This window comes from Mus musculus, chromosome 13 (genome assembly GCF_000001635.26).
Source record: "Mus musculus strain C57BL/6J chromosome 13, GRCm38.p6 C57BL/6J".
Classification (NCBI taxonomy): Eukaryota; Metazoa; Chordata; class Mammalia; order Rodentia; family Muridae; genus Mus; species Mus musculus.
This window is the reverse complement of record NC_000079.6, coordinates 50,514,574-50,539,528: the sequence shown is the minus strand read 5'-3', so window position 1 is coordinate 50,539,528 and position 24,955 is coordinate 50,514,574. Positions and strand designations below refer to the sequence as shown.

At 42.1% G+C, this 24,955-nt stretch overlaps 1 long non-coding RNA gene across 3 annotated transcripts; it reads left to right on the top strand.

Annotated features, from left to right (window-relative positions):
- Positions 1 to 22,882, top strand: Gm31835. Of its 3 annotated transcripts, none has more exons than XR_873389.2 (4): positions 1 to 542; positions 16,023 to 16,372; positions 16,458 to 16,616; positions 21,156 to 22,882. It is a non-coding gene; the product is annotated as a predicted gene, 31835 (long non-coding RNA). The 3 variants fall into 3 exon arrangements; XR_873388.1 differs by lacking the exon at positions 1 to 542 and adding an exon at positions 11,885 to 12,686; XR_382354.2 differs by lacking the exon at positions 1 to 542 and having other exon boundaries at positions 11,885 to 16,372.
- Positions 22,883 to 24,955: the final 2,073 nt, after the last annotated feature.

Here is a 24,955-nt window from a genome sequence, read left to right as displayed (position 1 = left end):
TGACTGAATACATAACTGAAGGCTTTTGTACTCAGAGAGGACCGGCAGCTGGGAGCAAACCGAAAATCTGCCCTTCAGAAATAGGTCTGTATTTTGGGACCTGAGAAAGGAAGTGTAATAGCTAGTGCGCTCTCCTGTACACAGAGGCAATGGGATGGGGAGGTGCACCCTAGCTGGCACAGTCCTGGAAAGGAAGCACAGAGCATGCAAAGCCTCTCTCCTTAACCCTGCTATAATAAGACTGTCTGCTTGTGGTAGGGACATGAACCTTCTCATGTGTGTACACGAGTCACATGACCTCAGTATGACCAATCAGGAGAGTCCTGGTTCGCTAGTCAGTCTGATTGGCTAAGTTCTGGATATGTGACCACTTAGGTCATAGACCAGGAGTTACAGTTGGTGCGAGGTTGCTGAGACAGTTGGTAACTGACCTGTTATAACTGAGGTTAAGTTTTCACTCCGGGGCTACAGAGGTAGAGACAGTGTGCTCAGGCATGATTTCAGGAGAGAGAGCTGCTCCTGTCTACTCCCCCAGCACCCAGGTACAGCCTAGTTTTCCTAGTCTTGCTGATGATGTGACTCCCTAACCCGCCTTCTCATCTTGTCAGAACCACTTTGGTTGTGTTGTAGGCACTGACCCTTTCTTCCCACTGCCTGGCGATTGGAGGCCTTGGGGCTGCAGAATATAGATGCTGAACGTCCCAGGACTCTGTGCAGCACTCCCTGGACAGTTCAGGGTGGCTGAGACAAGCAGGCTCCTGCCCAGCACAAGCCCTGTGGACCATCACAGGGAAGCAGAGCCTTGCCCTCTTTCATGTCCCCCTTTTATGTCCAGGATCTTCCAAAAACGGGCACATTATGCATAGAAATGAAAACATACCACAGTTGTCTTTAGAGACTTTGCTTGTCACATGAACCATTATCCTTAGTTCCACCTATTTTCTGGAAAATGACACTTTTCATTCTTTGTTTTTGTTTGTTTGTTTGTTTGTTTGTTTGTTTGTTTTTTGAGACAGGATTTACTCTGTGTAGCCTTGTCTGTCCTGGAGCTCACTCTGTAGGCTGGCCTTGAACTCAAAAATATGCCTACCTCTTCCTCCCAGGTGCTATGATTAAAGACATGTGCCACCATGCTGGGCTGACACTTTTTATTCTTAAGGCTAGGTCCTTTTTCATCTCGTACACTCTTCAAATGGTTTTATTTATGGATTCGTGTATTTCAGACTCACCTTATATTCCTGAGTGAACTGATGTTTATGAACATGAGCTTATAAATTTGTTGTTTATTGTGAAGTATCATGGACTCTCCTTAAGGTTTGTCACATCTTTTACATGAAAATATTGGTAATAGTGTGTGGTTTACTCTAGTTTTAATTGTTTGTGTGTGTCTGCACACATGGGAAGCACAGAGGACCAGTTGTGAGGCCAGTTCTCTCATTCCACCATGTGGGCACCAGGAACAAAACTTGGATCATCTGGTCTGGTGGTAAGCAACTCTATCCACAAAAGCAGCAAGCTTTCTGTTTGTCTGGTTTTGGTTACAGGGTAATGTTGGCTTTCTGGAACACAATGGAAAGTGTCCCTTCCCTTTTATTTTATGGAATTATCTTAGGAACATTGGTGTTCTTTGAAAGTCTGGTAGAATTCATTTATGAATATGTCAACCCTTGGAGTTTTGTTGATTTTTTCCAGTTAATATTTTAACTTCATTACTTGTTTTTGATCTATTCAAGCAGTTTATATGTATTTTGAAATTTGTCCATTACTCCCTGTTTCACAATTGTTTGCAGTATAGGTTTCCTATATCTGTTTCAAAGATTCTTAGATATGTTCTAATTTTTCTTTTTTTTCTTTTTATGATCTATATATTGATTTGTTGTGAGTTAGTACACTGTTGCTGTCCTCAGACACACCAGAAGAGGACATCAGATCCCATTACAGGTGGTCGTGAGCCACCATGTGGTTGCTGGGAATTAAACTCTGAACCTCTGAAAGATCAGTCACTGCTCTCAAAGCCCAAGCCATCTCTCCAGCCCTGTTCTAAAGGTTGTTAGAGCCTTGCTGTATCTGCTACTGTATCACAGTCATTTGTTTCTAGTTTTATCCTGTATCTTCTCATATCCTTAGATTTGGGAATGCTTCCTCAGTTTCCTCTCTCCTTTCCAAGGACCAGGATTTTTTTTTCAATGTTCATTATTTTCTGTTTGGTTAGTCTCAGCTCTCACTTTCAGCCTGTTTTATCAGCTACTGGTTTGGAGTTGTGTTTGTTGTTCTTTTCCTTTTTTTTCCTTAAATTTTTTTATTATTTAAATGCATTTTATACATCAAACATATTAAGAATATTGAGTATTTTGAGAATCAAATGCAAAAATTTTGTTCAACTTTTATATTCATAGCCTTCCATACCCTAAAAATATCATTAATGAACATCTAACACTGCCCGTATCTGAGGATCCTATATCTAATGTTGAATACTAAATTGTTTCAAAACATACAACATATTCTTTAGGAATTAAGCATAGTATAAGATCATAAAATATTAAAAAAGAATCATTAAGAAATATATTCAAAGGCCTTTATATGATACCACCTGACATAGGTATTGAAAACACACTATATGTCTGTGTACACTGTCTATAAGTTTGCTTTAAAAAGATTATCAATGTTTCTAGGAGAGAAATTATTTTATCAGTAAATATATTTAAATACTTTTAAATGGAAAAAACTCTTTGAAGCTAAACATTAAGAAAATGCTAATTTCAAGCACAGTGATCAAAAATTATCAATAATAATTCCGTGATGTTTGTAAAATATGGTTTTAATATTTTCAACTGTTAATATTCAGCAAATAGAATGATTATTTTAAGATATATTTCATTATGTCTCTCTTTTCATTTCTGATATTATTAATTATGATTCTGTGTCTGTGCCCTCTGGTTTGTCTGGCTAAGAGTTTATCTATCTTGTTGATTTTTTCAAAGAACCAGCTCCTGGTTTTGTTGATTCTTGTACAGTTATCTTTGTTTCTTTTTGGTTGATTTCAGCCCTGAGTTTGACTGTTTTCTGCCATCTACTCCTCTTGGGTGTATTTGCTTCTGTTTGTTCTAGAGCTTTCTGGTGTGCTGTCAAGCTGCTAGTGTAAGCTCTCTCCAGTTTCTTTTGGGAGGCACTCAGAGCTATGAGTTTTCCTCTTAGCACTGCTTTCAATGTGTCCCATAATTTGGGTATTATGTGTCTTCATTTTCATTAAATTCTAAAAGGCCTTTAATTTTTATTTCTTCCTTGACCAAGTTATCATTGAGTTCAGTGTTGTTCAGTTTCCATGTGTATGTGTGTTTTCCATTGTTTTGTTGGTATTTTAGACCAGCCTTAGTCTGTGGTGATCTGATAGGGTGCATGGGATTATTTCACCTTTCTTGTATGTATTGTGGTCTGTTTTGTGACTGATTATATGGTCAATTTAGGCGAAGGTACCATGAGGACTGAGAAGAAAGTATATTCTTTTGCTTTAGGATGAAATGTTCTATAAATATCTGTTAGATCCATTTGGTTCATAACTTGTTAGCTTCACTGTGTTTCTGTTTAGTTTGTTTCCATGATGTGTCCATTGCTGAGAGTGGGGTGTTGAAGTCTCCCACTATTACTGTAAGGGGTACAATGTGTGCTTTAAGCTTTAGTAAAGTTTCTTTTATGAATGTGAGTGCCCTTGCTTTTGTAGCATAGATGTTCAGAATGGAGAGTTCATCTCGGTAGATTTTTCCTTTGACCAGTATGAAGTGTTCTTCCTTATCTTTTTTGATAACTTTTGGTTGAAAGTTGATTTTATTCCATATTAGAATGGCTACTCCAGCTTGTTTCTTGGAACCATTTGCTTGGAAAATTGTTTTCCAACGTTTCACTCTGAGGTATTGTCTGTCTTTGCCACTGAGATGGATTTCCTGTATGCAGCAAAATGCTGGGCTCTGTTTACATAGCCAGTCTGTTATGCTATGTCTTTTATTGGGGAATTGAGTCCATTGATGTTAAGAGATAGTAAGGAAACGTGATTGTTACTTCTTGTTATTTTTGTATTTAGAGGTAGAATTATACTTCTGTGGCTATCTTCTTCTAAGATTGTTGAAAGATTGCTTCCTTGCTTTTTTCTAGGGTGTAGTTTCCCTCCTTGTGTTGGTGTTTTCCATGTTGTCCTTTGTAGGGCCATATCTATGGAAAGATATTGTGTAAAATTTGGTTTTGTCATGGAACATCTTGTTTTCTCCAGCTATGATAATTGACAGTTTTTCTGGATATAATAGGCTGGGCTGGAATTTGTGATTTCTTAGGGTCTATATGACATCTGCCCAGGATCTTCTAGCTTTCATAGTCTCTGGTGAGAAGTCTGGTGTAGTTCTGATAGGTCTGCCTTTCTATGTTACTTGACCTTTTTCCCTTACTGCTTTTAACATTCTTTATTTGTTTAGTGCATTTGGTGTTTTGATTATTATGTGAAAGAAGGAATTCCTTTTCTGGTCCAATCTATTTGCAGTTCTATAGTATTCTTGTATGTCCATGGGCATAACTTTCTTTAGGTTAGGGAACTTGTTTTCTATAATTTTGTTGAAGTTATTACTGGCCCTTTAAGTTGGGAATCTTTGCTTTGCTCTATACCTATTATCCTTAGGTGTGGTCTTCTTATTATGTCCTGGATTTTATGGCTGTTTTGGGTTAGGATCCTTTTGGATTTTGCATTTTCTTTGACTGTTGTGTCAATGATTTCTATGGTATCTTCTGCACCTGAGATTCTCTCTTCTTGTATTCTGTTGGTGATGCTTGCATCTATGACTCCTGATATCTCTCCCAGGTTTTTTTTTTAGATTAATTTTTTTCCATTTTTTATTAGGGATTTAGCTCATTTACATTTCCAATGCTATACCAAAATCCCCCATACCCACCCACCCCCACTCCCCTACACACCCACTCCCCCTTTTTGGCCCTGGAGTTCCCCTGTACTGGGGCATATAAAGTTTGCATGTCCAATGGGCCTCTCTTTTCAGTGATGGCCGACTAGGCCATCTTTTGATACATATGCATCTAGAGTCAAGAGCTCCATGGTACTGGTTAGTTCATACAGTTGTTCCACCTATAAGGATGCAGATCCCTTTAGCTCCTTGGGTACTTTCTCTAGCTCCTCCATTGGGAGCCCTGTGATCCATCCATTAGCTGACTCTGAGCATCCACATATGTGTTTGCTAGGCCCTGGCATAGTCTCACAAGAGACAGCTACATCTCGGTCCTTTTGATAAAATCTTGCTAGTGCATGCAATGGTGTCAGCGTTTGGATGCTGATTATGGGGTAGATCCCTGGATATGGCAGTCTCTAGATGGTCCATCCTTTCATCTCAGCTCCAAACTTTGTCTCTGTAACTCCTTCCATGGGTGTTTTGTTCCCACTTCTAAGGAGGGGCATAGTGTCCACACTTCAGTCTTCATTTTTCTTGAGTTTCATGTGTTTAGGAAATTGTATCTTATATCTTGGGTTTCCTAGGTTTTGGGCTAATATCCACTTATCAGTGAGTACATATTGTGTGAGTTCCTTTGTGAATGTGTTACCTCACTCAGGATGATGCCCCCCAGGTCCATCCATTTGGCTAGGAATTTCATAAATTCATTCTTTTTAATAGCTGAGTAGTACTCCATTGTGTAGATGTACCACATTTTCTGTATCAATTCCTCTGTTGAGGGGCATCTGGGTTCTTTCCAGCTTCTGGCTATTATAAATAAGGCTGCTATGAACATAGTGGAGCATGTGTCCTTCTTACCAGTTGGGGCATCTTCTGGATATATGCCCAGGAGAGGTATTGCTGGATCCTCCAGTAGTACTATGTCCAATTTTCTGAGGAACCGCTAGACTGATTTCCAGAGTGGTTGTACAAGCCTGCAATCCCACCAACAATGGAGGAGTGTTCCTCTTTCTCCACATCCACATCAGCATCTGCTGTCACCTGAATTTTTGATCTTAGCCATTCTGACTGGTGTGAGGTGGAATCTCAGGGTTGTTTTGATTTGCATTTCCCTGATGATTAAGGATGTTGAACATTTTTTCAGGTGCTTCTCTGCCATTCGGTATTCCTCAGGTGAGAATTCTTTGTTCAGTTCTGAGCCCCATTTTTTAATGGGGTTATTTGATTTTCTGAAGTCCACCTTCTGGAGTTCTTTATATATGTTGGATATTAGTCCCCTATCTGATTTAGGATAGGTAAAGATCCTTTCCCAATCTGTTGGTGGTCTTTTTGTCTTATTGACGGTGTCTTTTGCCTTGCAGAAACTTTGGAGTTTCATTAGGTCCCATTTGTCAATTCTCGATCTTACAGCTCAAGCCATTGCTGTTCTGTTCAGGAATTTTTCCCCTGTGCCCATATCTTCAAGGCTTTTCCCCACTTTCTTCTCTATAAGTTTCAGTGTGTCTGGTTTTATGTGAAGTTCCTTGATCCACTTAGATTTGACCTTAGTACAAGGAGATAGGTATGGATCGATTCGCATTCTTCTACATGATAACAACCAGTTGTGCCAGCACCAATTGTTGAAAATGCTGTCTTTCTTCCACTGGATGGTTTTAGCTCCCTTGTCGAAGATCAAGTGACCATAGGTGTGTGGGTTCATTTCTGGGTCTTCAATTCTATTCCATTGGTCTACTGGTCTGTCACTATACCAGTACCATGCAGTTTTTATAATGATTGCTCTGTAGTAAAGCTTTAGGTCAGGCATGGTGATTCCACCAGAGGTTCTTTTATCCTTGAGAAGAGTTTTTGCTATCCTAGGTTTTTTGTTATTCCAGATGTATTTGCAAATTGCTCCTTCTAATTCATTGAAGAATTGAGTTGGAATTTTGATGGGGATTGCATTGAATCTGTAGATTGCTTTTGGCAAGATAGCCATTTTTACAATGTTGATCCTGTGAATCCATGAGCATGGGAGATCTTTCCATCTTCTGAGATCTTCTTTAATTTCTTTCTTCAGAGAATTGAAGATTTATCACACAGATCTTTCACTTCCTTAGTTAGAGTCACGCCGAGATATTTTATATTATTTGTGACTATTGAGAAGGGTGTTGTTTCCCTAATTTCTTTCTCAGCCTGTTTATTCTTTGTGTAGAAAAAGGCCATTGACTTGTTTGAGTTAATTTTATATCCAGCTACTTCACCGAAGCTGTTTATCAGGTTTAGGAGTTCTCTGGTGGAATTATTAGGGTCACTTATATATACTATCATATCATCTGCAAAAAGTGATATTTTGACTTCCTCTTTTCCAATTTGTATCCCCTTGATCTCCTTTTGTTGTCGAATTGCTCTGGCTAATACTTCAAGTACTATGTTGAAAAGGTAGGGAGAAAGTGGGCAGCCTTGTCTAGTCCCTGATTTTAGTGGGATTGCTTCCAGCTTCTCTCCATTTACTTTGATGTTGGCTACTGGTTTGCTGTAGATTGTTTTTATCATGTTTAGGTATGGGCCTTGAATTCCTGATCTTTCCAAAACTTTTATCATGAATGGGTGTTGAATCTTGTCAAATGCTTTTTCTGCATCTAACGAGATGATCGTGTGGTTTTTGTCTTTGAGTTGGTTTATATAATGGATTACATTGATGGATTTTCGTATATTAAACCATCCCTGCATCCCTGGAATAAAACCTACTTGGTCAGGATGGATGATTGCTTTAATGTGTTCTTGGATTCAGTTAGCGAGAATTTTATTGAGGATTTTTGCATCGATATTCATAAGAGAAATTGGTCTGAAGTTCTCTATCTTTGTTGGATCTTTCTGTGGTTTAGGTATCAGAGTAATAGTGGCTTCATAAAATGAGTTGGGTAGAGTACCTTCTTCTTCTATCTTGTGAAAAAGTTTGTGCAGAACTTGAATTAGATCTTCTTTGAAGGTCTGATAGAACTCTGCACTAAACCCGTCTGGTCCTGGGCTTTTTTTGGCTGGGAGACTATTAATAACTGCTTCTATTTCTTTAGGTGATATGGGACTGTTTAGAAGGTCAACTTGATCCTGATTCAACTTTGGTACCTGGTATCTGTCCAGAAATTTGTCCATTCGTCCAGGTTTTCCAGTTTTGTTGAGTATAGCCTTTTGTAGAAGGATCTGATGGTGTTTTGGATTTCTTCAGGATCTGTTGTTATGTCTCCCTTTTCAGTTCTGATTTTGTTAATTAGGATTTTGTCCCTGTGCCCTCTAGTGAGTCTAGCTAAGGGTTTATCTATCTTGTTGATTTTCTCAAAGAACCAACTCCTCATTTGGTTAATTCTTTGAATAATTCTTGTTTCCACTTGGTTGATTTCACCCCTGAGTTTGATTATTTCCTGCTGTCTACTCCTCTTGGGTGAATTTGCTTCCTTTTTTCTAGAGCTTTTAGATGTGTTGTCAAGCTGCTAGTATGTGCTCTCTCCCGTTTCTTCTTGGAGGCACTCAGAGCTATGAGTTTCCCTCTTAGAAATGCTTTCATTGTGTCCCAAAGGTTTGGGTACGTTGTGGCTTCATTTTCATTAAACTCTAAAAAGTCTTTAATTTTTTTATTCCTTCCTTGACCAAGGTATCATTGAGAAGAGTGTTGTTCAGTTTCCACGTGAATGTTGGCTTTCCATTATTTATGTTGTTATTGAAGATCAGTCTTAGGCCATGGTGGTCTGATAGGATACATGGGACAATTTCAATATTTTTGTATCTGTTGAGGCCTGTTTTGTGACCAATTATATGGTCAATTTTGGAGAAGGTCCCATGAGGTGCTGAGAAGAAGGTATATCCTTTTGTTTTAGGATAAAATGTTCTGTAGATATCTGTCAGGTCCATTTGTTTCATAACTTCTGTTAGTTTCACTGTGTCCCTGTTTAGTTTCTGTTTCCACGATCTGTCCATTGATGAAAGTGGTGTGTAGAAGTCTCCCACTATTATTGTGTGAGGTGCAATGTGTGCTTTGAGCTTTACTAAAGTGTCTTTAATGAATGTGGCTGCCCTTGCATTTGCAGTGTAGATATTCAGAATTGAGAGTTCCTCTTGGAGGATTTTACCTTTGATGAGTATGAAGTGTCCCTCCTTGTCTTTTTTGATAACTTTGGGTTGGAAGTCGATTTTATCCGATATTAGAATGGCTACTCCTGCTTGTTTCTTCAGCCCATTTGCTTGGAAAATTGTTTTCCAGCCTTTCACTCTGAGGTAGTGTCTGTCTTTTTCCCTGAGATGGGTTTCCTGAAAGCAGCAAAATGTTGGGTCCTGTTTGTGTAGCCAGTCTGTTAGTCTATGTCTTTTTTTGGGGAATTGAGTCCATTGATATTAAGAGATATTAAGGAAAAGTAATTGTTGTTTCTTTTTGTTTTTGTTGTTAGGGTTGGCATTCTGTTCTTGTGGCTGTCTTCTTCTTGGTTTGTTGAGGGATTACTTTCTTGATTTTTTTAGGGCGTGATTTCCGTCCTTGTATTGCTTCTTTTCTGTTATTATCCTTTGAAGGGCTGGATTCGTGGAAAGATATTGTGTGAACTTGGTTTTGTCGTGGAATACTTTGGTTTCTCCATCTATGGTAATTGAGAGTTTGGCCGGGTATAGTAGCCTGGGCTGGCATTTGTGTTCTCTTAGTGTCTGTATAACATCTGTCCAGGCTCTTCTGGCTTTCATAGTCTCTGGTGAAAAGTCTGGTGTAATTCTGATAGGCCTTCCTTTATATGTTACTTGACCTTTCTCCCTTACTGCTTTTAATATTCTATCTTTATTTAGTGCATTTGTTGTTCTGATTATTATGCGTCGGGAGGAATTTCTTTTCTGGTCCAGTCTATTTGGAGTTCTGTAGGCTTCTTGTATGATCATGGGCATTTCTTTCTTTATTTTTGGGAAGTTTTCTTCTATTATTTTGTTTAAGATATTAGCTGGCCCTTTAAGTTGAAAATCTTCATTCTCATCAATTCCTATTATCCGTAGGTTTGGTCTTCTCATTGTGTCCTGGATTTCCTGGATGTTTTGAGTTAGGATCCTTTTGCATTTTGTATTTTGACTGTTGTGTCGATGTTCTCTATGGAATCTTCTGCACCTGAGATTCTTTCTTCCATTTCTTGTATTCTGTTGCTGATGCTCGCATCTATGGTTCCAGATCTCTTTCCTAGGGTTTCTATCTCCAGTGTTGCCTCGCTTTGGGTTTTCTTTATTATGTCTACTTCCCCTTTTAGTTCTAGTATGGTTTTGTTCATTTCCATCACCTGTTTGGATGTGTTTTCCTGTTTTTCTTTAAGGACTTCTACCTGTTTGGTTGTGTTTTCCTGCTTTTCTTTAAGGGCCTGTAACTCTTTAGCAGTGCTCTCCTGTAATTCTTTAAGTGACTTATGAAAATCCTTCTTGATGTCCTCTATCATCATCATGAGAAATGTTTTTAAATCTGTGTCTAGATTTTCAGTTGTGTTGGGGTGCCCAGGACTAGGTGGGGTGGGAGTGCTGTGTTCTGATGATGGTGAGTGGTCTTGATTTCTGTTAGTAGGATTCTTACGTTTGCCTTTCGCCATCTGGTAATCTCAGAAGCTAGCTGTTTTAGTTGTCACTGTTAAGAGCTTGTTCTTCAGGTGACTCTGTTAGCCTCTATAAGCAGACCTGGATGGTAGCACTCTCCTTAGTTTCAGTGGGCAGAGTATTCTCTGCAGGCAAGCTCTCTTCTTGCAGGGAAGGTACCCAGATATCTGGTGTTCGAACCAGACTCCTGGCAGAAGTTGTGTTCCACTCACTAGAGGTCTTAGGATCCCGTGTGGAATCCTGTGTGGGCCCTTGCGGGTGTCAGGCGACTCCGCTGGCAAGGTAGCCCAGGGCTCGAGTGGAGCGGAAGGGGCTTGTGCCCCAGATCAGGCCCGGGTAGCCTGCTTCCCTATGTACCACAGTCTCAGGTTCCGCGCGATTGGATTGGGGCAGGCGCTGTTCTGCTCACCAGGGGTCTTAGGATCCCGTGGGGAATCCTGTGTGGGCCCTTGCGGGTGTTGGGTGAGACTCTGCTGGCAAGGTAACCCGGGGCTCGAGTGGAGCGGAAGGGGCCTGTGCCCCAGATCAGGCCCGGGTAGCCTGCTTCCCTATGTACCGCAGTCTCAGGTTCCGCGCGATTGGATTGGGGCAGTCGCTGTTCCACTCACCAGGGGTCTTAGGATCCCGTGGGGAATCCTGTGTGGGCCCTTGCGGGTGTTGGGCGAGACTCTGCTGGCAAGGTAGCCCGGGGCTCGAGTGGAGCGGAAGGGGCTTATGCCCCAGATCAGGCCCGGGTAGCCTGCTTCCCTATGTACCACAGTCTCAGGTTCCGCGCGATTGGATTGGGGCAGGTTCTGTGTTCCACTCACCAGAGGTCTTAGGATCCTGTGGGGAATCCTGTGTGGGCCCTTGCAGGTGTTCAGCGAGTCCGCTGGCAAGGTCTCCTAGGTTTTCTAACTCTATGGTTGTCTCCCTTTGTGATTTCTTTATTGTTTCTACTTCCATTTTTAGATCTTGCATGGTTTTGATAATTTCCTTCACATGTTTGATTGTGTTTTCCTGTACTTCATGGGATTTTTGTGTTTCCTCTTTAAGGGTTTCTAGCTGTTTTGCTGTGTTCCGCTATACTTCAAGGGAGTTATTTATGTCCTTCTTAAGGTTTTCTATCATTGTCATGAAAAGTGATTTTAGATTCAAATCTTGCTTTTCTGATGTGATGATGTATCCAGGGCTTGCTCTAGTGGGAGAATTAGGTTCTGATGCTACCAAGTAACCTTGGTTTCTGTTGCTTATGTTCTTATGCTTGCCTTCCCTCCATCTGGTTATCTCTAGTGCTACCTACCCTGACTATGTCTGACTGGAGCCTGTCCTTCCTGTGATCCTGGTTGTGTCAGAACTACTCAGAGTTCAGCTGTCTCTGGGATCCTGTGATTATGAAATCCTGTGATTCTGGGATCCTGTGATTGTGAGATCCTGCAATCCAGAGAAACGGTGAACCTGCAATCCTGGGGTTGTTAGAGAGCCTGGTAGTGGAGCTTACTCTGGGTGTTGTGGGACTGGCTGTGGAGTTCATGCTCAAGGTCTGCTCAGCGCATGGGCTCAGACTGGAAGGAACCTGTGCCACTGGTCAGGTGGAGTTCCTGGGTGCCTGAATCCTGCTGTTCCCAGTAAATTCCAGTGTTGTGTTGTTAGTTTTCTATGACCCAGAAGTGCACTATGGGACCATCTTACCTCTGTCTTACTTTTCTACGTGGGAATTGAGAACAGTAAGGCTTCTTCCAAACCTGCTTCTCTTGTTTGTAATACCATGGTTTTCATCTCATTGTTTGTCAGTCTATATTAGAGTTGAAATTATTAAGCAGCTTGCAGGGAAGTGAAGAGAGCAGGCAGTGATGCAGCTGACCTGGAGGTCAGGCCCTCTGAAAGTGTGACCCTCTTTGGTCACCTCAGGAGCCTCAGTAAAGGCAGCTTTACATGGCTCTGTCACCTCCACAAAGAGTTGTGGTCTGCTGTCAGGATCTTCTGAAAGGGGTGAGAAAAATGACACAGACAACAGGACTGAAATTGACAAATTAAGCTTCTGGACCATCCAAACATCATGAAGCTGCTCCACATCAGAAAATGCATCTTTATGGTAATAGAATGTACAGCAGAAAGAGATGTTTTGAGCCACAGAAGGTTGACAGTTTTCAGGAGGAGCAGGCTCAGCACATCCACACACAGGTGTGTTCAGTTCACTATGCCATGAGAACACCATTGCACACAGGGACATGAAATTGTATGTATTTGGACTGGCCATCAATGGTACCTCTGGGCAATAGTTCAAGGGTGGTAGTGGTATAGTGTGTGGTTTGGTGACACCAGATTCCCAATATATTGTGTGTGGAATAGCACTGTTTTGTCAGGTAGTATGGGATGGGGTGAGCAACAGGACTTGATCTACTACAGCCTTACTTTAACACCCTAAATACATTGTTACTTCAAGTACCTAAAGAACAATTAACATATAGATTTCTAGACATCAGTCCTGGCTAGACAGCAGCTATTTTGCTGTCTCATATACAAAGCCAGGTGCCAGAACCTGTTAGGCATTCCCCTAACTACATTGCCACCAGAAATACAGGGACAGGCATCAGGACTTGCTTGTCATTCCAACCCCTGCCATTAACCAACATATACTCTTAGATTCACATCTTGCAGGACACCTCCTGTCCTGGCATATACCCCAGGTGTAATACACTGTTAAATAGCACTTGTACTTGGAGGCACCAGGAATTACTGTACAACCTCCCCATTGCCTTGAATACATTCCCAAGTATTGGGCCATGCACTACTTCCCACCAAACACCACCCTGACTGCTGGGTATTGAAGCATGCTAAACAGGTCACCAACATATGCATCACATTAGATCCGTGTATCCGGTCCTGATCCCTGACAAACCCTCATATTGACTGATAGTCATCAGGCCATGATGGATACTCCCTGCCACTGTACCATCAACTCACTGCTCTGTCCTGGGCCCTGCTTGACAGCCTCACATTAACCACACACTATACCACTACCACCCTTGAACTATTGCCCAGAGGTACCTTTGATGGCCAGTCCAAATACATACAATTTCATGTCCCTGTGTGCAATGGTGTTCTCATGTCCTTCTCGGTGTCAGGACCCTCTTAGACATCAGCTCCAATCTGCACCTACTACAACAATAGTTATCAGGCCTTGATGGAGATTCCTGTACCCCTTTCACAGACTATAATCTACTATGTCATAGGCCCTGCTGGATAAACTTAGGACATCAGTCTTGATGGACATCCCCTCAAGAGTCTGTTTGGGTACAATGCCAACATGCTGTCCCCTATGCCAAGCTGTGTGGCACTGTCAATGGAATTTCTAGTAATGTCAGATAGCTAGCACTGTGTGTGGATTGGTATCCTCAGGGAAGGGGTATTTAGGAAGGCCTAGACACCTGAATGCTATGTGGGAAGGTGGCTTTAGGTGTCCACCTTGCCTGAATGGACATCCTTGCCTGAAAATAGCACTGTGTGTGTGGGCACCCAGCATGGAGTAAAAGCAGTGTATTTAGGGCTGTGGGAAAGGGGAAAGGCGAGTGAAACAGGACCTAGGGCCTAGCAGTTGTCTGTGATAGTGGAAGGGATGTCCTAGAGGGCTTCAAACCTCAGTGTATGTCATGTGGATGGTGTAGAGTGTCCAGAAGGATCTCAAAATGGCACTATAAGTGGGGCTGCATCAGGAGACAAGCTGTAGGGCCTGATAGCTTGCTTATGCTTTTCAGATAGCAGCAGGGAGTTGTTTTGTTCAGTAGCATCTGTCATCTGGTATAGTAAGTGGTGTAGCCACTCTGGTGTGTTGTCCTTTGAGTCCTGACACCTTAAACATTACATGGGTTCTAAATGAGTGTGTCCAACCCTGCCTGAAAATTATCATTATATTTGGGGCAGCAGCATGGGAGAGTGGATATTATAAATATTATAAACTTATAGGTAGCAGGCATTGCTGACACCTCCCTCACAGATATACCATATACAATAGAAGCTATCAACTCCAGCTGCATATAACTGGGTGGATACAACCATCCATAACTCAGGACCTACTGGGCCCTACCCCACATAAACTGGTAGATTGCAAGTGCTGCTGGCAAGCACTTAGATCCCTATATATACTGTCATAAAACATATGCTCAGGGAACCAAATCCTCACTATTGTGTAATGGGTTTTTATCCGACCCTGCTGGACACATTCCCTCCCTGTACCCATCACTCATAAAGATGCTGCTATGTTTCAGTCTATGCTGGTAAATCCACTCTGCCTCACCCCACATACAATACTAAGTCTTATACCCTGTGAGACCACCCTACCTCACATACATTGTAAGGAATCAGACCCTGCTGTTCCTAACCTCCTGTGTTCACTGCTAAGGTTTAGTCTTGTTAGGAATTCAACTACCAAACTCAAGGCACTCTGAAGAATCAGGAGCCCCTCCTCCTGCCACCACTGTGCTTTGTATAGTGTCAGGTCCTACTGTACCTAACCAATACACAAAGTGTGGAGGGACAGGACCTAGGGAGGCATGATCCCCTTTTCCCAGTCATTTCCATCTGCAAACATTGCACATTTTCAAGCCAGGTTGGACACTGACCTGCTGTTTTCCCATAGAAACTTCTAGGTATCCAGCCTTTCCCCAGCTGCCCAGCTTGTCCCATGCACACTAGTATATCAGAGCCTGTTGGTTTGCCTTGATCCATGTAGCGAACTCACATCCTCTGCCAGCTCTCAGAGCACACTGGGCATCCTGATGCACACTTCCACCCTCTGCTACATTACTGTTGTGTTTCAGGAGTTGTTATGCATTTTCTGACAAGCCTGCCATCCTTCTTTTATAGTTCATTCCTAGCAGTAGTGGGGGGGGCAGCAGCATGGTATAATAGCTAGCAGTGTGTGTGTGTGTGTGTGTGTGTGTGTGTGTGTGTGTGTGTGTGTATGTGTGTGTGTGTTGCATGTTTGCCTGCTGGTCCTCATATCTACTGGATCATGTTGGAAGAGGGTGTATTTCAGACATGATTTTTGGGCAGTGGCAAGGTGCACCATGTTCACATACGTGCTTGTGCCTTCAATCCTGATGCTGTGATTTCTATTCAGTAAGGAGAAGCAAACTTGCTGTCAGACACATTGAACACATGGAAGATGGTAGACCCTGCTGTCATGTTTTAGACAATGTCCTAGAGAGTTAAGGTTGCAAGGAATGAATGCAGATTTGGGTGTACTCCTGATCTTCCTGTAAAGTTGGACAGTTCTGTGACCAAGTGGAGGGACCCAGTGTGGCTGGACTTGTCAGAAACTGATCCATCCTTCATAATTACTCATGCATGCTCAGATTCTAGAGGAGGCCTTTGCCACGTCTTTTTGGCCAGGCCCACATGGGTGATGGCTTTTTCTGGCCCAGAATACATTTACAAGAGGGTTAGTAGAGGATGCTGTTGATACTGCTGAGGGCTACTCAGGACTGCATCAGTGAGGTATTTTAACCTTTCCAACAGTCTGTTTCCTGTGTCTCTCAAGAGATGAAGGAGAAAAGGCCCATCTCTGTGGGTGTTGAACCATGGGAGCAGGGAGTATTCTGACAAGGACTGAGAGGTTAAGGAAGGAGCCAGGCTCAAGCTTCAAGGGGACATATGCCTGACCACCCACCAGCCAACAATGCAACTCTGGATACAAGTGCCTGTGCCCTTCCTCCAGTTGCTGGAATTTAGCTACTAGATCTATGCTCCATCAGCTTCCAGGAGCTCCAACCATGATGTCCTGGTCATGCTGGTCAAGAACGGTTCCCTCGTCCCAACCCCTGACTTGGGTTTGCAACATGTTCTTGAACCTGGACCACCAGCACCAGGTGAGCCACCCAAGGGAAATAGGCCCCTTTGGCTCCATTTGCACATTTATTAGGCTGAATGGTCATGTCTTCTCTTTTCCAGCAGATGCTGTAACAAAATTCCTGAACAGGACGCAAGAGTGGTTCAGCTGAGCCTTGAGAGGTGATTGTACCATGGCACCTGTCCCCTGGATGGGACAACTTGAGGAAGGGCCATCCATATTCCTGTTCCCTACCCAGGACACTGCTAATGTGCATATGAGGAGTAAGTCCACCACTAAGTCTCTATCTCTGAAGGGCTTTCACTGTCCTGAAATAGGCACAACTGTGTAGGCCCAGCAAGTCATGTCACTGATGCAGAAGAAATGTAGAGAGCAGCATGGCAGATGCCTGCTGTGTGGGCTACACTGATTGTCTAAATGCAAGACAAACACCAAGGATTCTCCTGGCAGTGAGTGAAAGAGAAACTAAGCAGAGATGAGACAAAAGAGAGGAGGAAGGTTTATTACCTGAAGGGGATGAGGAGAGCATTGGCATCCTATTTGGGAAGCCACATCTTGCTCCAGCAAGTAAAGCATGGGCACTTCACTCCATGAGCCTGTGCATATGGGTAGAAGTGTGGGTCTCTCCCTGCACATGCTCCATGCAGGAAGACACTAGTGCCCTGAGTATGCTCAGTATAGGAGTTCACTAAACTCCTAAGTTGCACCCCACTCCAGGGCATATTCAATTTATGTTCATGGAGCACATACCCTAAAAAGATAAATGACAGACAAAAGAGAAGACATTACCTTTTAGCAGATTCCAGATGGTGCCTTCCTTGCAGGGTGGCTAAGAATACCACTGACAATGGCTAAGAACATCACAATGGACACTGAGACTTGTTGCCAGTTCCTGGGCACAGAGCACACATGGACCTGTTTGAAGTTTGAAGCTGTTTCTTATAGACTTCATGTTCAAGTATTGTTGCGATTCTATGTACAATTCACTCAGTGTAAGCAGGAGTCACTGATCAAAACACTATAGCACTATACAGTTCCTTGTCCTTTTGGCATTCCTGCCTCATCTCATTCCTATAAGCCAGTGGTTTTCAACCTTCCTGACTGTGCAATATTTTAATCCAGTTCCTCATGATGTGATGACACTTCAACCATAAGATTACTTCATTGCTACCTCCAACCTATAAATATTTTACTGTTTTGAATCATAATGTAAATATCTGATATGCAGGATATCTGATCTACAACCTCCAAAGTGGTTATGACCCTCAGGTTGAGAATTACCACTATAAGCATCTCTGGCGGGGATATCAGCTGGCCCTGAAACCTGAGAGGGTCTGATGTCCGATGGTTGAGGACATCTCCCTGCCACAAGGCTCCATTCTCTGTGATGAGCCATCTACACTGCTGAAGTGTGATGGTGCAGGTATAATCCCAGGTCTACCTCCTCCGTTTCCCCGGGTGGATTCTCCATTCTTGTGGTGGACAGATTGTGTTTAGAGGACATTAACTAGCCTGTGTACTCAGTCTTTCCTTAGCTAAGACACACTGTTCTTGTGTTAGATAGGAGGCTAGTTCCAGCAAGGAGCTATAAACAAGGCCCCTGATTAGAACCAAAACAGAAATAGATGGGCCTGCTCAGGGCCCTCAGAACAGGACATAAATTAGGAGTTTCAGGCCACTGATGGATCAGATTGAATGGCAGTGCAGTATTAGACCCTAGGTTCATCAGCTTGTGTCCAAACAGGATGCAGAAAATGGTGATGAACCTCCTCAGTACCCCTCAGGTGCTTTCTGGTTCCCCTTTCCTCCAATTAACTTTTCACCTATGGGTATATTTAGCCCGTTGTGCATAGTTTTGTTATATATCTATATCTCTCTGTATCTGTATCTGTCTCTATCTCTCTATCTCTCTATCTCTGTATCTCTCTACCTCTCTACCTCTACCTCTACCTCTCTATCTCTCTTTCTCTCTCTCTCTATCTCTATCTCTATCTCTATCTCTCTGGCTCCTTGCTGGCAGGTCCAGGCAAGAGTCGAGGGGTCCTGCTGGGTCTCTATTGGGATGAGGAGTATGGTAAGTGTTGATGACCCAAAAGAAACATACACAGCTATTGCCCGAGCTTTTGTCCCCGCCCGCAAGAACACACTCAGGACAACCGGAATCTTCTGTGGCAAAGCTTTTATTGCTTACTTATCAGGAGGGAAGACACCGAACTGGGAAAATGGCACTGCTTATATAGCCTGCATTGTGACGTTTCAGCACCTGATGTGGCGTGACAGCTCCTGATTCATTGCTTGCCCATCACCCCATTACTTGCCGTGAGATGGGCAGTGACTAGGCGTGAGTTCACTCTTGCACTTGCCCATAAGGCTTGTTTACTAGTTAGGTGCAGTGGAAGCCAGTGCCATCTTATAATGGCAATTGATCACGGCAAGCTTGCAATTGCTTGCGGCATGGCTCTCCACACACAGCCTGGAGTCTTCTTTAAGCAGGAACTCAATTTTATGACATTACCCTCTCATTTATATAAATTCAGAACATAGTGGGATTTTTATTGGGGTAAGATGATGTAGGAGGCAGGGGAAGGGTGATGGAGGGTATGGAGTGACTGACAGAGCCAATGGCATAGCTCTGTATCAGCAGTGGTAGGGCAGAGGCAACACCAAAGAGGTCTTGCTGAGTCATCCATATAGGGAAGTGACTGAGACAGGCCTCAAAACTCGTGCCAGGCTTGGGATTGGTCCTCAAGGCCCATACCAGGCCCAAAGTGGGGCCCAACAATATAAATGACATTATATAACAGACTTAATTCATGGTAAAATGTGCTTTCAAGAGAAGGACACCTCTGTCCTTCATGTGCCCACTCTGAGGGAGACACAGGAATAGGGTACAGTGACAGGAGAGGTGTGAGTTCATTCTGCTAGGTCCACTTGTTTTGTTTGTTTTTAAATTTTTTTATTAGATATTGTCTTTATTTACATTTCAAATTTTATCCCCTTTCTTCATTTCCCCTCTGAAAACCCCTCTATTCTACCCCACCCCACCCCCGGCTCACTAACCCACCCACTCCTGATTCTCTGTCCTGGCATTCCTGTACACTGGGGCATCAAGCTGTCACAGGATCAAGGACCTTCCCCTCTCATTGATGTCCCACAAGGCCATCCTCTACTACATATGTAGCTGGAGCCATGGGTACCCTTTGTTTGGTGGTTTAGTCCCTGGGAGTTCTGGTGATACTGCTTGGTTCATATTGTTGTTTCTCCTATGGGCCTGCAAACCCCTTCAGTTCTTTTGGTCCTTTCTCTAGCTCCTCCACTGGGGACTCTGTACTCAGTCCAGTGGATGGCTGTGAGCATTCACTTCTTTGTCAGGCACTGGCAGAGCCTCTCAGGAGACAGCTATATCAGGCTTCTGTCAGCAAGCACTTGTTGGAATCCACAATAGTGTCTGGGTTTGGTGACTGTATATGAGATGGATCCCCAGGTGGGACAGTCTCTGCATGGCCTTTCCTTCCTTTTCTGCTCTATGCTTTGTCTCTGTATCTCCTCCCACTGGTGTTTTGATTCCTTTCTAAGAAGGTCCTCCTTGTTCTTGAGCTTTGGTCCTCCTTGTTCTTGAGCTTCATGTGATCTGTGGATTGTATCTTGGGTATTCTGAATTCTGGGCTAATATCCACTTATTAGTGAGTACATACTGCCATGGACCACCCCAGTTGTGTATGGGGGCCCCTGAGATGTGGGTTCTCAAGGCCATGTGGGTAAGGATTAGGTGGTGACAAACACAAACAAAACACAGAGGCAGTTTGAATCTGAGCATATTTTGCAGCTCTTTCACAGAGGATTTTATACATTAAAAACCAAACATTATATCTCTTAGAAACTGTATCCAGTGAAACAATCACAAATACCAACAAAACTCATTTGGTGTAGTATAGCACAAGAATATCTCTTAGAAACTGTATCCAGGGAAACAATCACAAACAGAACAAGTAACATCAGTATTGATATTAATCATCAAACTATTACAATTCCAAAATGATGTATTCAGTGGGGGCAGTTGTCCCAGGCTAGTGGCATATTTCCAAGAGCAGGTTAAGAAATCTTTAAGGTCAGTGCTCTTAACCGCTGAGCTAATCCTCCAGCCCTGTATGGTCAGTTATTATTTATCATCTAACCCCTGATTTTTTTATAAGTCTTCAACGTGTAAATTTGAAATATTTTAATTCTTTTTAATTAAGGCTTTCTTTACCATATACCAAAATCCACCTCTGATGACACATGAGTAGCCATATGAAATTTTATTGTTGGGAAAGTTTTTATCTCTCATAATAGTTTTGTAAATGACTTAAACATCAAAGCATTGGTTTTCTCGGGGATAAGGTCATGTTAGTGACCCCATCTGAAGGGATCGTTTCTTACCCATTACTCTTGCTTAAGATAAGGGCAGAGGCTATCAAAAACATGTAAATAAGAAAAGGAATAAGAGAAAACAAAACAGATGCCATGAGAACTAGGGTTCAATATTTTTTTTTCTCCAGCGAATAGTTTCACAAATGGTTCCAGGAGGTTTCCCCCTTTTGAGGTCAACCACCTCAGTCTGTGGAACTTGTCATATAGATCATATTGGAGGTGTGTGGCAGCATACCCTGGGTATTCTTTTGTGATTGAGTTACCTCACCCAGGATGATATTTTCCATCCATTTGCCTTGTTTTTTTAAGTGTGTATCAGGTTTCTTTGCTCACTCACTAAATGCTGGGAGTTTGATCTTACAGTGCATATCATCTGTGTTCCTCTCTTTCAGGAACACAAGACCCCAACCTGCTGCAGGATGGAGAGCAGAGACAACTGAAGCCTTCTGCATAACACTTGTGCATTCCTTCTGCAGGCTTCAAAAGACTAATCTGTGATTTTAGACACAGGACAGGAGGAGACTGAGAGGTGAACGCTGGCCAAGCCTGCATGTTCTCCCAGGGCAGTGACCTGCAAATGATGTTCCACTGACTAGATTTTTGGATAGTAATTGTTGTAGTCCAAGAGACTCTTTGACAAGTCAAGAGTGTGGACATCTGGAGCATTCTGGGAACATAATTTTAATAGTAATATAATTTTCTATAACCTGCAAGAGTTTAATAGTTCTAGTTATTTTATTTATGTATGATATATTTAGTTTTGTTTTATGAGCTTGTTGGGATTTTCAACATATAGATTCACTTCGTTTATGAATGAATATTCTACTGGCAGTTTCAGTGGGATGAACAGTTAATCCTCTCTCCCTCCCTCCCTCCCTCCCTGGCTCCCTCGTTCTTTGCTCTCCTCTCACACAACCTCCTCCTTTTTCCAGTCCTCTGTGTTTCCAACCTCAGACTCCTGCAGTAGAGATTACACTTATTACCATTTTTATCTTGGCATGGCAGCAATGCCAACATTCCCAAAACTAAGGAACCTAAGCTGGAGAATTGTGGCACTATTAGCCAACATGTGCTGCATTAAAAACAAAAGAAAATGAAAGAACAAACAGACTTCTTTCCAAAACCATGTTGTTTTTAAAGTTTACCAGCCCTGTCCTCTAAGGCACCTGGTTATGGCTGTTCACTGATGGGGTTAGGATTGCATTTTTCTTTTTGATATTTTGTTTCATCCTCCAGCTCATATTTATTACTCACTTCTTTCCTTTTTCTCTATAGATACTTTATTGTATCATGTTAATTGTTTTCCTGATTTTGTGACCATAGTTAATAGATGCTCTAATGATGTGCCCAAACCTATTTCAGATTAGTAGTAATCTAGCTTTGATAACATAGAAAAACAGCTTCAGAACAGCTGTTTTCTTTCCTTCCTCTGGGCCCTAAAGGCTATTTGTATTACATCTCTGATGGAAAGCCATCAACACATTGTTTCATTTCTTTATAGGACAACAAGCCCTCTTGAGTCGTTTTATTTCTACACAGACACTATCACTCATATCTTTGACATTTATCTGTTTGAATTTGATTCACCATCTGGTAAAATGTCCTTACTCACTGGGAATTTCCTTTCCCATTGTGAATGTAAGGCAGTCACAGCCCATTCCTTTCTTTCTCCTTGGTGTGGGTCAATCTGCCTGAAGCCTGCACAGCTGGACAAGGAGTCTGATGCAGGTGTATCTTTAAAGACTGAGAGTCTCCAGATGTTCTTGTTCCCTGACTATACTGAGTTCTTGTTGATTCCTTCTAGGAAGTTGTAAAACCATTCTGGCTCATTTTGAGGGTTAAAAACCACTGGCTTAGACAATTCACACCTGTAGCATAAAGGCAGGGCATTAAGTAGCCTTTGTGTCTTCTCTGCAGGAACCTCTCAGATCTAACTCTCAGCCTGCTTTTGGAGTCCCAGGGGGAAAAAGGTGATTTTAATTTTTATTTGCAAGTTCTATGTCTACAAATCCTCTGAAAAACCATACCATTTCAAAAAAGAATTCTCTGTACAGTCTTTGTCCTTAGTACTTATGTATCTTTCAGAATATATGATATAAAAAGATCACCACAAATTTACACATAAATTCAAATCATAAATTGAGTAAGAAGTTTACAACAGAGAATGTTTACATACATATCACTTAGGATTAATTATCTGGCTAAACATTCATTATCTGTCACTAGCTCAACAGGCGCATTGAAAGTAAAAGAACATAATTTTTGTGACTAAGTTATTATGGAAGTTTTCTACTGGTAAACCCAGTCAATTTTTTTTATCTTCTCTCCTTGCACTTATAGTAAATTCTTAGTTCTATTTTATGACCTTTGGTTAATTGCTTTATAACCCCTTGGAATATGCTTTCAGTTTTAAAAGCCTGTTTTCTGTCATCTCAGAAGCAATGAACTCTTCTGAAATTTTGAAGACTTGCAGAGTTCTAATTGCAGTTTTGACATAGGAAAGGTCTTAATAGCAGTCCTATTATTAAAGATCTCAATAATTCCTATTATAATTTTAGGAATTCTTTTATCATCATCATTAAGAATTAAGAAATAAAGCATTCCTACAAGGCAGTAAATTTTCATTGCCCTGCAGAAATGTGTACAAAGGGTGGGCTAATGCCTAGTGTTTCTTATATAAATTTATTAATAACCAAAATAAATTAATAGCAGGAATCTTTTCTCCAACTTAATCTTCTCGGCCTTGCCTAAAGAAGCAAATCCGACATCCTTTACAATTCATGAGGGAACCATCTCAGGAAGATCACCTGCTAGGTATGAGTTTCTCCTAGATGACTCCTGGCATCAATGGCTTCATGTATAATGCCTGGCTGCTGTTGACTCCAATTTCTCTATATCTGAATGCATGGCTGTGCCCCTCTGGACTCTATGTGGACATCCACCCATTCCAATCTTTGTTTTAATTTGACCTAGGTCACAGAATCTCTGGTCAGCAAGACCTGGCTCCTGGTCATCTCCAATTCTCCTCTACCAACATCCTCTACCAACATGAATGGTCATTCCTCTCTTCACTTGGTTAGATGATGGTCACAGGTCCTCTGGCATCAATGTCAGACTGCAGTTAGATTCCAATTCCCCTGTATGTGAATGGATGGTTGTGCTCCTCTCTGTTCTGACTTGGCTACAGCTCATCCTGCTTGCTGCTCTGCTATGGTGTAGGTCATAGAGAACCTCAGAAGTGTGGTATGAGCCACCCAGCTGAGATGTCACAGATTCTACTTTTCATTTTTGTACCTTTGATGGGTTATGTATGTTACTCACCAGGATATGGACCAGATCATTCATGAGGGCTTGCAGTTCAGCTGCCATAGAGTAGATTGTCTTTTCTCTTGTTAGTAAGTTCTGTGCTTAGTAGTTAGTGTTGGGCTTTTGTTCTTCAAAGAATGCCCCTTCCCCTTGTATTTTGTGCTGAGATTTCCATATTGTTCCATATCATTACTTAAGATGTTCTTTCAAAAGGTATTAGGAGGAGCCTCTCTTTTCCTGGTATATATAGGGAAGTGTTGGCTGTATCCTTGAGCTTAGTGGAGCTTGGAATAGAAGGCCTTAGTTTCACAATCCTTTCTCCCTTTCTTATCCCTCTAGATATTATATTACTCTGCCTCTCTTCATGGGAATGAAACCCCATGTGATCCTTCACATTGATCTTATCCTTGGGAATTCTGAACTCCTGAGTCTCCAACCTCTGATGTCTTCTCATGAAGACATCAAATAAACCCTGGAAGTTTTTGGGTTTGGCAATTATTCTGGAATCTTGGGTGCGGGTGCTGTGAAGGTAAGCTGACTGTGGCACAGTGTACTGTTCTGTGGCCATCAGGGTAAGGTCTCACAGTCCAAGACTTTGACTGCATGCTTATCCCAAGTCCATGTCACTATAATCTTGTGTTTTTAGAGCTCAATATAGTGAGTGCTTTAAGGTAGGTGTTTGCAGATGTCCTGTGTTTTCTTGGCCCCTACAGACTCGAATTCTTGGGAATTATTGATGGCTTGGCCATTGGGAATTTTACTGGATTCCAGACTCACTCTCAAGGCAGGAGGTGGCTCTTACTTCACCTCCCATGTATTCATTTGTTTGGCCACGGAAGGTGGGACAATTTGTTCAGGGCCAACCATTATCACATGTCAGCAGGGA